This window comes from Alosa sapidissima, chromosome 6 (assembly GCF_018492685.1).
Source record: "Alosa sapidissima isolate fAloSap1 chromosome 6, fAloSap1.pri, whole genome shotgun sequence".
Taxonomy (NCBI): Eukaryota; Metazoa; Chordata; class Actinopteri; order Clupeiformes; family Clupeidae; genus Alosa; species Alosa sapidissima.
This window is the reverse complement of record NC_055962.1, coordinates 3,820,280-3,829,503: the sequence shown is the minus strand read 5'-3', so window position 1 is coordinate 3,829,503 and position 9,224 is coordinate 3,820,280. Positions and strand designations below refer to the sequence as shown.

The 9,224-nt window shown below is 40.6% G+C and overlaps 1 long non-coding RNA gene across 1 annotated transcript; it reads right to left on the bottom strand.

Annotated features, from left to right (window-relative positions):
- Positions 1-500: 500 nt before the first annotated feature.
- Positions 501-8,283, bottom strand: LOC121711245. Its single transcript, XR_006032273.1, has 3 exons — positions 8,198-8,283; positions 662-666; positions 501-512 (listed from the first exon to the last, which is right to left on the bottom strand). It is a non-coding gene; the product is annotated as an uncharacterized LOC121711245 (long non-coding RNA).
- Between the last annotated feature and the right edge of the window lie 941 nt (positions 8,284-9,224).

Sequence of the window (9,224 nt, the reverse complement as noted above, 5' to 3'; positions counted from 1 at the left end):
TAGCGCAGGCTGCTCTGCATCTATCATCTCGTATTTTCATCACATCACTCTATGTCTAAACAGGAGTATCTGGTTATAGTGAACAGTGAGGTCCTCATCATGTCCTACACTTCATAGAAATCATTAACACACTTTACCAGTGCAGTGCATACTGACACACGTTGCCTTGATGCCTATGGGCATTTGTGGTGCAAAGATCCCCTTAAGGCTCCCATATCAACTACACAGTAAATGGCTTATTAAGCACTTTTGTTGGAATGATTGATATGGAGCATTCCACACTCGCTGCCTATTGCCTTCATCAATTATGAGCCTAACACTGCTTTTCTCCCACATGCTAAACCACACAAGACTAATGCCACTTACAGTATACGTTATCACAAGTGATGTATGTATGTGTAAGTGTGTAAGTTATGACAATGATGTCATGACAATTAAATTGTATTTGGTCAGTGTGATCGCAAATAATCACTCCTTTTTTCAAACACTGAAATGTTCCATTGATGCCATAACTTTGTTTTAAAAAAACACTGTGAATTGCTGCACAGTACTGAGTCTTGGTGCTTTGTTTGGTGAAGAATAGCACCATTTGTCAGTGTATGTGATGACGTTTCCTGCATTATCTCTGTAGTATGACTCTTTGGTTTGGACTCTTTGCTACATTAGCTTATCATGGCTGGGCTTATTTATTTGTTTCTGTCAAAAGAATTTCAGTTGCTTTGAGAAGACTGAGCTTGACTAAACTATCATTTGTAATGTGTGAAGTCTTTGAGCGAGATATTTGTCAAGTAGGGTGGGAAATGAAGCGTGAACTGAGAAGAGGGGCCATCAGGGAAGGACAACAGACACTTTCACACTATGATTGTCCTTTGATGCATCTTGTGATAGAATGCATCTATTACTCTTTGCTTGTTTCATTCAAAGCTGAATATCTTTTGAACATTGCTATGCTGCTTGTTTTTTTTGTTTATTTATTTATCTATGATGGTAATAGGGCTTGTGTATAGTTGGTGTCTTGTGGAGAAAAAAATAGCATCTTTATCTGCTCTGAAGCATACATTTTTCAGCTAGATTGACTCCAGATTGTGTTTTGATGTTAAACCACATTTGTTGTCTGATAGATTAGCCCTATATCTTTAATTATGTAAAAAGATGCATTCTGAATTCCTACAGTTGATCTGATAATCCTGACCTCTTCCACACCTTATAATGCTCAACCAGAGGAGAGAACTAACCATCCTAGTGATGCCTGTCTACTGTATATCACATAGGTGACATAGGTGGAGGCCCATCCCACATATTTCTGCCTGAAGTGGTACAGCCATGGTCATGGTTTTAACAAAGCTGCGGTTCTTTTTCCACCAGCTTTGGAGCTTGTTTGAGAGAGCTCTCCATCTGCTGTGTGCGCCATGTGAACTCACCAAGGAATTGCATTGCCCACAGCGGGAGCCATGCTGCAGCTCATCTTCCCTCTCACTGTCAGAGTGAAGGTCCCTTGATCCCAGGTATCACCCCTCGCAAACTCAAAAGGCCCCCAGGAGACATCTGGTCAGTCGGCTAGGAGGCCTCAATCCTACCAGAGGGACAGGCATACATGACATGCAGGGTGCCTCTGTGACATATATTTTCACAATTTTGAAACAAAATTTGATATGCAGTGTTGGAATTGAATACATATTTTATAACTTTCATCCAGAATTTTTAAATGGGCCTTCACTTTCCATTTGCATTTGTCATTGAAATATTTATGTTTTCTCCTAAGACAGCTCACAGACACTTGTATCCTAACAGAGATTATGATCCTTTTAATTAAAATCAAATCAGGAACCATAACTCAGAGCAGCTGCTTTATAAGTTCTGATTAGGGACCCTCAGGTCTCACCCTCTCAGTCCAAATTTAAATGAGACCCTCTTTGTCAAAAAAGCGTTATCATAGTTTGTATTCCCATACACAGTAAACTCAAATAAGTCAGAATTTGAATCATGTTAAATTAAATTGTGGTTACCCACCAGATATGTAAATCATAAAGGTCATTTTATTACAAGTCAAATGTTTCAGGTTCTCATGGCGATATTGAAGTCAACAAGCAGAACTGGCTGTCACTTTGTTTGTCTATGTGGGTCCAGTGGTCTGGTCTCTAATGGACAGATCCCCTTGACTGGTCATCTGAATCTAAGAATGTGTGTGTGATCTCATGTGTGTTGCTTGACAGCCCTGTCCCTGCAGATAGTCTGACCAGGACGTTTTAAAACTCCAAGCATTGTAGACTTTTAAGTTAGTCCTACAATTGATTGTGATTTGAAAGTCACACTTGAACTTCTTTATCCTAATGGAATCTTATTCCATTCCATTCCCATTTTATCATTTTATTAGAATATGGACAGAAAAATTATGGTCAAGATTTTGGTTACTGTGCAAGTTATAGCATAAGTGTACTTCTTACAAACTATAACCAAAGGAAGTACGTATCTCATGACATGAATGTTACATAAACACAGACAGACACGGTTATAAAATTCATGTGTGGGTAGGTATTATTTGTAGAAGACATATTAACTCCTCCAACAGTCTATGAAAAGAACTGTTTGACTCATGAGCTCCTGCATTTCCAATGTTCATTATGTATTGACAAGCCGTGTTTCTGAAACCCTGAATGTGTATGATGCAGCCATGTATTGACACTCACCCCCTCCTTCCTTGGGCTCTTTGTGTTTGTAAGATGGAGCTCAGCATGCCTGCGGTCACTCTCTGTGATATTAAATATTTATTATCTTTCTTACATTACTGACCTATTCCTGTGATGACGCTTGTTTGGATCCAAACGGTTTAACATTCTTTGATGTCCTTTTAGCAACAATGCAAGGTTAATGGCAACAATGCAAGGTTATGGGATGCTTTTGCATCATCATCTGCATGCAGGCTTAGAAAAGACACAGAAACGGTTCCACAGCATCATGCACACTCATAAACAGTCCTGCACAGCAGGCTGACGAGTAACGTTAGCGGGTTTGACTTTCCTCTGAGTAGCAGACAGATAGCAGAGGGAGTGTGAAGTTCATTTGGATTTTCAAGTAAAAAATCCAGAACAGAGAGTAAAGCAGCACATCATTTGCTAGGACTGGTATCTAAAATCATATTTGCATATTGATCCATATTTGCATTAAATCTAATCTAAATATTGATTAGTGGCTCAATTCAAGCTGATATAATGCTTTGTGGAATTGATGAGAGAATCATGTCTGGCTGACCAAACCCAGTGTTTAGAAAGAATTGGACCTCTGAGAGGTTACAGAGGAAGGGACAGCCTGGTTTATTTTTTCAGGGTTTACTTTAATGCACACTCATCACAGGTAGGCCTACACAGACTGAAAATAAAACATAGAAAACAGACTGACCATAGTCTAGGTGGAAAATGGTAAATGGATATTGAATAGATTGAAAGTCTGTTCTGTGATTAGAGAAGCAGATTAGACATCTAGTGAGCTCTCAAATATCAAGCTCAAAACAACTGGACAAAGAAATACAGTGTGGCTGGTTTCTGGTGTGCCTTGGTTGAATGTTAGAATTCAGGGGAATTCTTTTTGTGGTTTTCTGACATAACTATGCGTGCAGAAATGTACTATTTCAACTTATCTCTTTCTTGAATATTACACATTTTACCTTACCTAGGTGAAGTAGTATTTTCTTTTTTTATTATTCCACAGAATTATTACTGGCTGGTTTGCAATTATGTCTTTGCTGCTCTTGGCTGAATTTTAAACATGTTTGAGGTGTCTGATGAAGTGCCCAGTATTGGAAAAGTTTCCTCTGTGTGAAAGGGTTAAAGGTTAACTGATCAAATCCCATTCGTCAACAGTTCCTAGCTCTTTTGGATGTCTGCTTTCTGTTCCTTCAAAAAGTTGCAACCACCTTCCTGCTTGTACGAGTATTGTGCTTCCGAGCATAACTAGAAGGGTGTTTTTGCTCTGTTTTGATTATAGTATTATCTCTTCCATGGGAAAACAACTTGCACATCTCCCCAGGTGCATCGTGATTTCGCTCCATATGCTCTGTGAAAATAGTAATAAATCAAATTAAAAAGTAATTCTTCCCAACTGGTCCTTAGCAATGTCATTGCTGCCTCATTTATCATTAGCTTACCTGTGGAACTCATTTATCAAGTTTTATTGTAGGGATACACATTATTCAGAAAAAATGCTGAATAAAAAGTACATTTATGGTTTGATTTATAGACCAAATTACACTTACAAATATGAATGCGCACATACAATGTCACGGAACACCCTAAAGTTCTATGAAGGCTTTTCCTTTAACCGGTTTGCCAAACACCTTGGAACTGCAATTTTAATAGCAGCAATTATTTACCACTTCCATTAGTCTCATTAATACCCACCTTGTATTGCTATCTGTTTCCATGACATGCAGCACACCTACCCGCACCGTGTCCCCACAGAGGAAGCATGGTGTAGAGACTATGTGCTGTCAGCTGATTAATCAAGCACATTTTCAAAGGGAAATCAGGGGCAGTCGGCATTACAGCTGCCTGGTTGGATTAGTGCAGGAGAACATCACTGAAGCCATCAAAGGTCCCAATAACTGCAGCACATTAATGCAAATCCTGTAATCAGTACATGTAAGTCAGTCCTGTGCTTGAGCCAAAGGGCAACAGGACACATAGGTCATTCATAATATGTGTCTATATAACCATTGAATCTGTTCTCTTTTCTGTCCTTGACAACACTAAGGATATGAACCCCAGAGTATGGTAGGCTACAAAGTACATATGTTTCTGTATTAATGAATTTGATCAACTGAGAAGTACACACAGTGAAACTGCTTCTCTTTGATATTAGATTAATTTAAATACCTTAATGCCCTCTAAAAAGTCCTTGATTAATCTTTTTTTTATCTAAAACAGTAGGTTACTATATGTCAAAAATATCACTAAACTTTCGGAATCCAACCGAGGTAATCCAGAATGGATTTCCCTACCTTTCCATTTACTTCAATTCAATTCCCTCTCTCCCATTCACAACAGCTCAAGTGGATGCTTCAGGCATACAGCATAAAACAGCACACCAGCTATAACTTGTCGAGTGATGTGTCAACGATAATGACCTAATTGCCTGCGTATAAACAAGCGCCTCTGGTCATTTATTTCCAACCTAATTTGACAGGCACATTTCTTGTTTTGGATTATGTAATGGAAAACAGTGTTCAGTGATAAGCAGTGTGTTGTACCTCAAAGCTGGCAATTAATTTCTATTAAACAGACATGATAAGCTGCAAGGAGTAAACTCACCTTTATTTAGCTGACGCGGAGGCCTGAACAGTGATACATTAAATAGCAAATAATAACACCATTTAAGCATTTAGACAGTAGGTAAAAAAACAGACACAAGCTAAGAGCGCATGAGTGGGTCAATTTGATGTGTTATTTATAGCTGCACACCACCATTAGGGGGCATAATTTGAGCAAAATGTGCCAGGACGTGCAAGACCTTGAGCTGCCAGAGCCAGACATGAAAATCTATTTCCACATTCAAGGGGATCTGTCGACTCTTTGGAGAACAGAAAGCCCAAGCCTCCTTGGCCTGCTCTCAGCTGCGTCAGAGCCAATACCTCTGGGGATCTTAATCATAGCTGCAAACTAAGGAATTGGGGTCAGGATTGCAAAAGAGAATGGAACAGGGCTCAGAAAGGTCTGCACTGTGAAATCAGCAATTCGTGTTGCAGAGGGTTGTCATTGAAAGATGCTTTAGCCTTTTATTTTACATATTTCCTAGTCTTTCACTGAGTGGAGCTACTTTTATATGCAGAGTAGCTTCAAAGCTAGAGGCAAATGGATCCAGACACTTCACTTGAGCCAGCACTACTCAGTTGACTTCAAGTCAGTCAGTTTCTGAGCAACTATCTAAGGAAAATGATGGGGTATAAATATGTTGACAATGCTCTTTAGGCATTACATGCTGTTCAGCACGTATGTTTGAGTTACTATTGCTGGGTGATAAGTGATACGTGTAGTATTTTACAACTCTGTGATGTGTACACTTAAAGCCATGTTCTTCTCTCCATTTCAGCATATCCCCGCCTTAATGTCAGTTTAGCCATTTACCTCATCAATCCATCTGGAGGCTGAATTAGCAAATTGCTTACAACGCAACTCATTTTTGACAACCTCTTTGGTCTTAACATCAAAAGCTCCGGAGGAGAAAAAAAAAGTGCAACCCAGGAATTTGCAGTGTAATGCAAATTAAATGATGCAGTACCCCCTCTCACCTCTCCAAAATAGACACATTTTTTAATGTTGATTAGCTTACTAAATAATATCAACACTGTTTTGGATAATTAATAAATAATATCAACAGTGTTTTGGATAATTTCTTTTTTGTTTATTAAATTGTGTACTTGAGTTTGAGTTTCCAACTTAAAATAGCCGTCCTGGAGCCTCTAAATCTATTATATATCCAAATCCTCATTTATACTGCAGTAAATAGAGCAGAGAGTGTACTGTATGTCAAATACTCAGTTTTTTCCAGAGTGACTTAGGGCGCATTCACACTAGACTCTTTGCGCCGAGCCGCAGTTCGTTTGCACCGATGTGGTTATTTTTGCTAATGTGAACGCAATCTACCGAACCCGGGTGTGGACCCAGGACTGAACCAGAGTCCACCAGATAACAGTGGTCTGGGGTACGGTTCGCTAGAACTCGAATACTCGAGTTCAAATGCTATCTGTTCCAAAACCAGGAAATAAAGAGAGTCTTTTTGTGATGTTGCCAAGTAAATAGAAAACTATTCTTTATGACATAAACGGACCTGCAAACAAAATAGTAATGTGAACGGAAACCAGCTGGGTCAGGTCTAGGGGAAGTAATCACACTCGGGTTCGGTCCAGTTAAACGGACCATGGGCTCTATCTTGCACACCAGCGCAATTGACTTTGTATACTCGCGCTTTTGTCTTTCCTATAGTCAGCGCATATTGGAATTTTCCCTCCACAGGTACATGTGTGCCCACGGGGGCGTTTCAGCGAAAAGAGGGGGCGTGTTACGGCGCAAACGGTCCCTGTTGATATTTTGCAGTTTCAGAAAACAATTCCGCCACAGACCAGGAACCTCCTGGTCTAAAGTCAGTGGCGCAAATTCAGATGCTATTTTATGTCAGCCTAATAGGAGTAGCTGTGGGACAAGTATTGTGGTGGGGTGATGTCTAATTGCAGTGCTCACATTTACTGGACTGATAGATTGCTGTGATTCTTATGCTTATATTCACTGTGTGACTGGTTGTAGTGCTCACGTATATTTGCTGTGCTCCTATTGATTGTATGCACCGTGTGATGCAAGATTGCTATTACCCAGACTGTTTCCTACCGAGGCTCTCAACTAACTCTTAATTGCTTGACGTGGACAATTATAATGACTATTACTACCCAGCCTATCCACGATCGCAACAGACAGCGAGGAGGAGTATAAAGAGGGGGTACAGCACTTACCGGGAGAGACGGTGGGGAGACGGACGCCACATCGGCCTTGGAGACGCCACTAAACCCGAGGGGGAAGACGCGAACGACGGACGAGCCAACTACCTGGGCTACGAAGATTCGATCCCAAACAGCGATCAACGCTCACTATTTCCACCTAAAGGGACGTAAGTCTGCCTGCTTGTTTGCGTGGTTGAACTTGTTTGAATGACCCACGGTGTCCTGATCCCTTGCCTCTTTGCTGTTCGAGGTGTGCTGGTTGCTGGTTCCGGGTTGCTGACAACGTCACTGGGAATTCGGGGGAACCCCTATCGTCACACGGAGGCGCGGCCGATGACGTCATACACTGTAGTTCCTGACCAGAAGTCAATTGAAAGCTACAGTCTACTACACCCAGATCGTCTCAGCTTAAGCTTGAACTGTGAACTTTAACTCACTATTTTTAACTAGTTTTAAATCTTACAACTATATATTAGAAATAAAGCAACTTGTATTTTTTTATACTAAAATTTGTTGTGAGCTTCTGTGTCCTGGGCATTGGTGAAAGGTTATGGGGAGTGTCTGAGCAGAAAGTTACCAGTTATACAGCCGTAAGGCGGACACTTACACTTGCAGGAGCGCTTGCTTGGGCGCCTGTGTTGCGCAATGCACTTTGCTCCTCTCATCTATACGACGCAGTTCCCATTTCTCCAAACCATACATAATTACAAGGACAAATATATTAGTGGACTTAATGAGATGTGATGTTGAACTGCATGCCGATGCCATTTAACCCAAATGTCCCAGCAGCAGCACGGGAGAGGAGAGCTTATCTGACAGATCTGCATTGTCTATAGTGAGGTAATGTTAGATTACATTGCAAAAATATCACCATGCATTCATAACCTCTTGATTCAGTGAGAGTGATCCCAAAACATCGGAAAGTGACATTTCTGTATTACATTTTGTCAAGAGGAAAAATCAATAGCAAACTGTTCCCAACTGACTATAGCGCTGTGAACCGTTTCTGGCTGCACCTGGCAAATCCGCCATCATAATAGCAATCCGCTATGGAACAAGCGTGCCTGTTGTTAAAGGGAATGTGAGATGACGCTCTGATTGGTTTATTGCATGTTACTTCCAAACCACACCCATAAATAATGTAGCTACTACAGACCACCCCATTTTAGATTTGTGTCGGGCGCAACAGTCATAATCCCGCTGCTAAAATAGAAACAGCGCCCAAGATCCGCCCACAAAGTCAATTGCGCTAAAATGTAAGATAGAGCCCAAAGTGTGAAGGCAACCTTAGTTACTGGCATGAACCAAGTGCACTTCACAACTTTAGACCTAACCTAATGGCAGAGATCTTCCTCTCCTCCTCCTCTTCCTTCTCCTATCTTCTACGAGCCCCAGTTCTTCCCCTAGACTTGCCATGTATTTAGCAAAAGACAACTGACAGGCAAACATTTGTTATGCACATAAGGTTAAGTAGGAGTTGAAGAATGTTGAATGAAAAGAAGGAGAGGAGAGAACAAGCAGATGATTTCATACACGTCTGAATAAAACATATTAGCATACATGCGGCATACATGAATCAGTCAAGACACATGCTGTGAAGCAGCTCAGTAGGTGTGCTGGGTGCTCATATGTTAACCAAACATCAGTTATGCCATTTGTTTATATCACAGCTCAAAAGGCTGATACACAATGTGCATGTAAAATGTATCATAAAGTGCATTGTGCATAACTACGGAGCCCA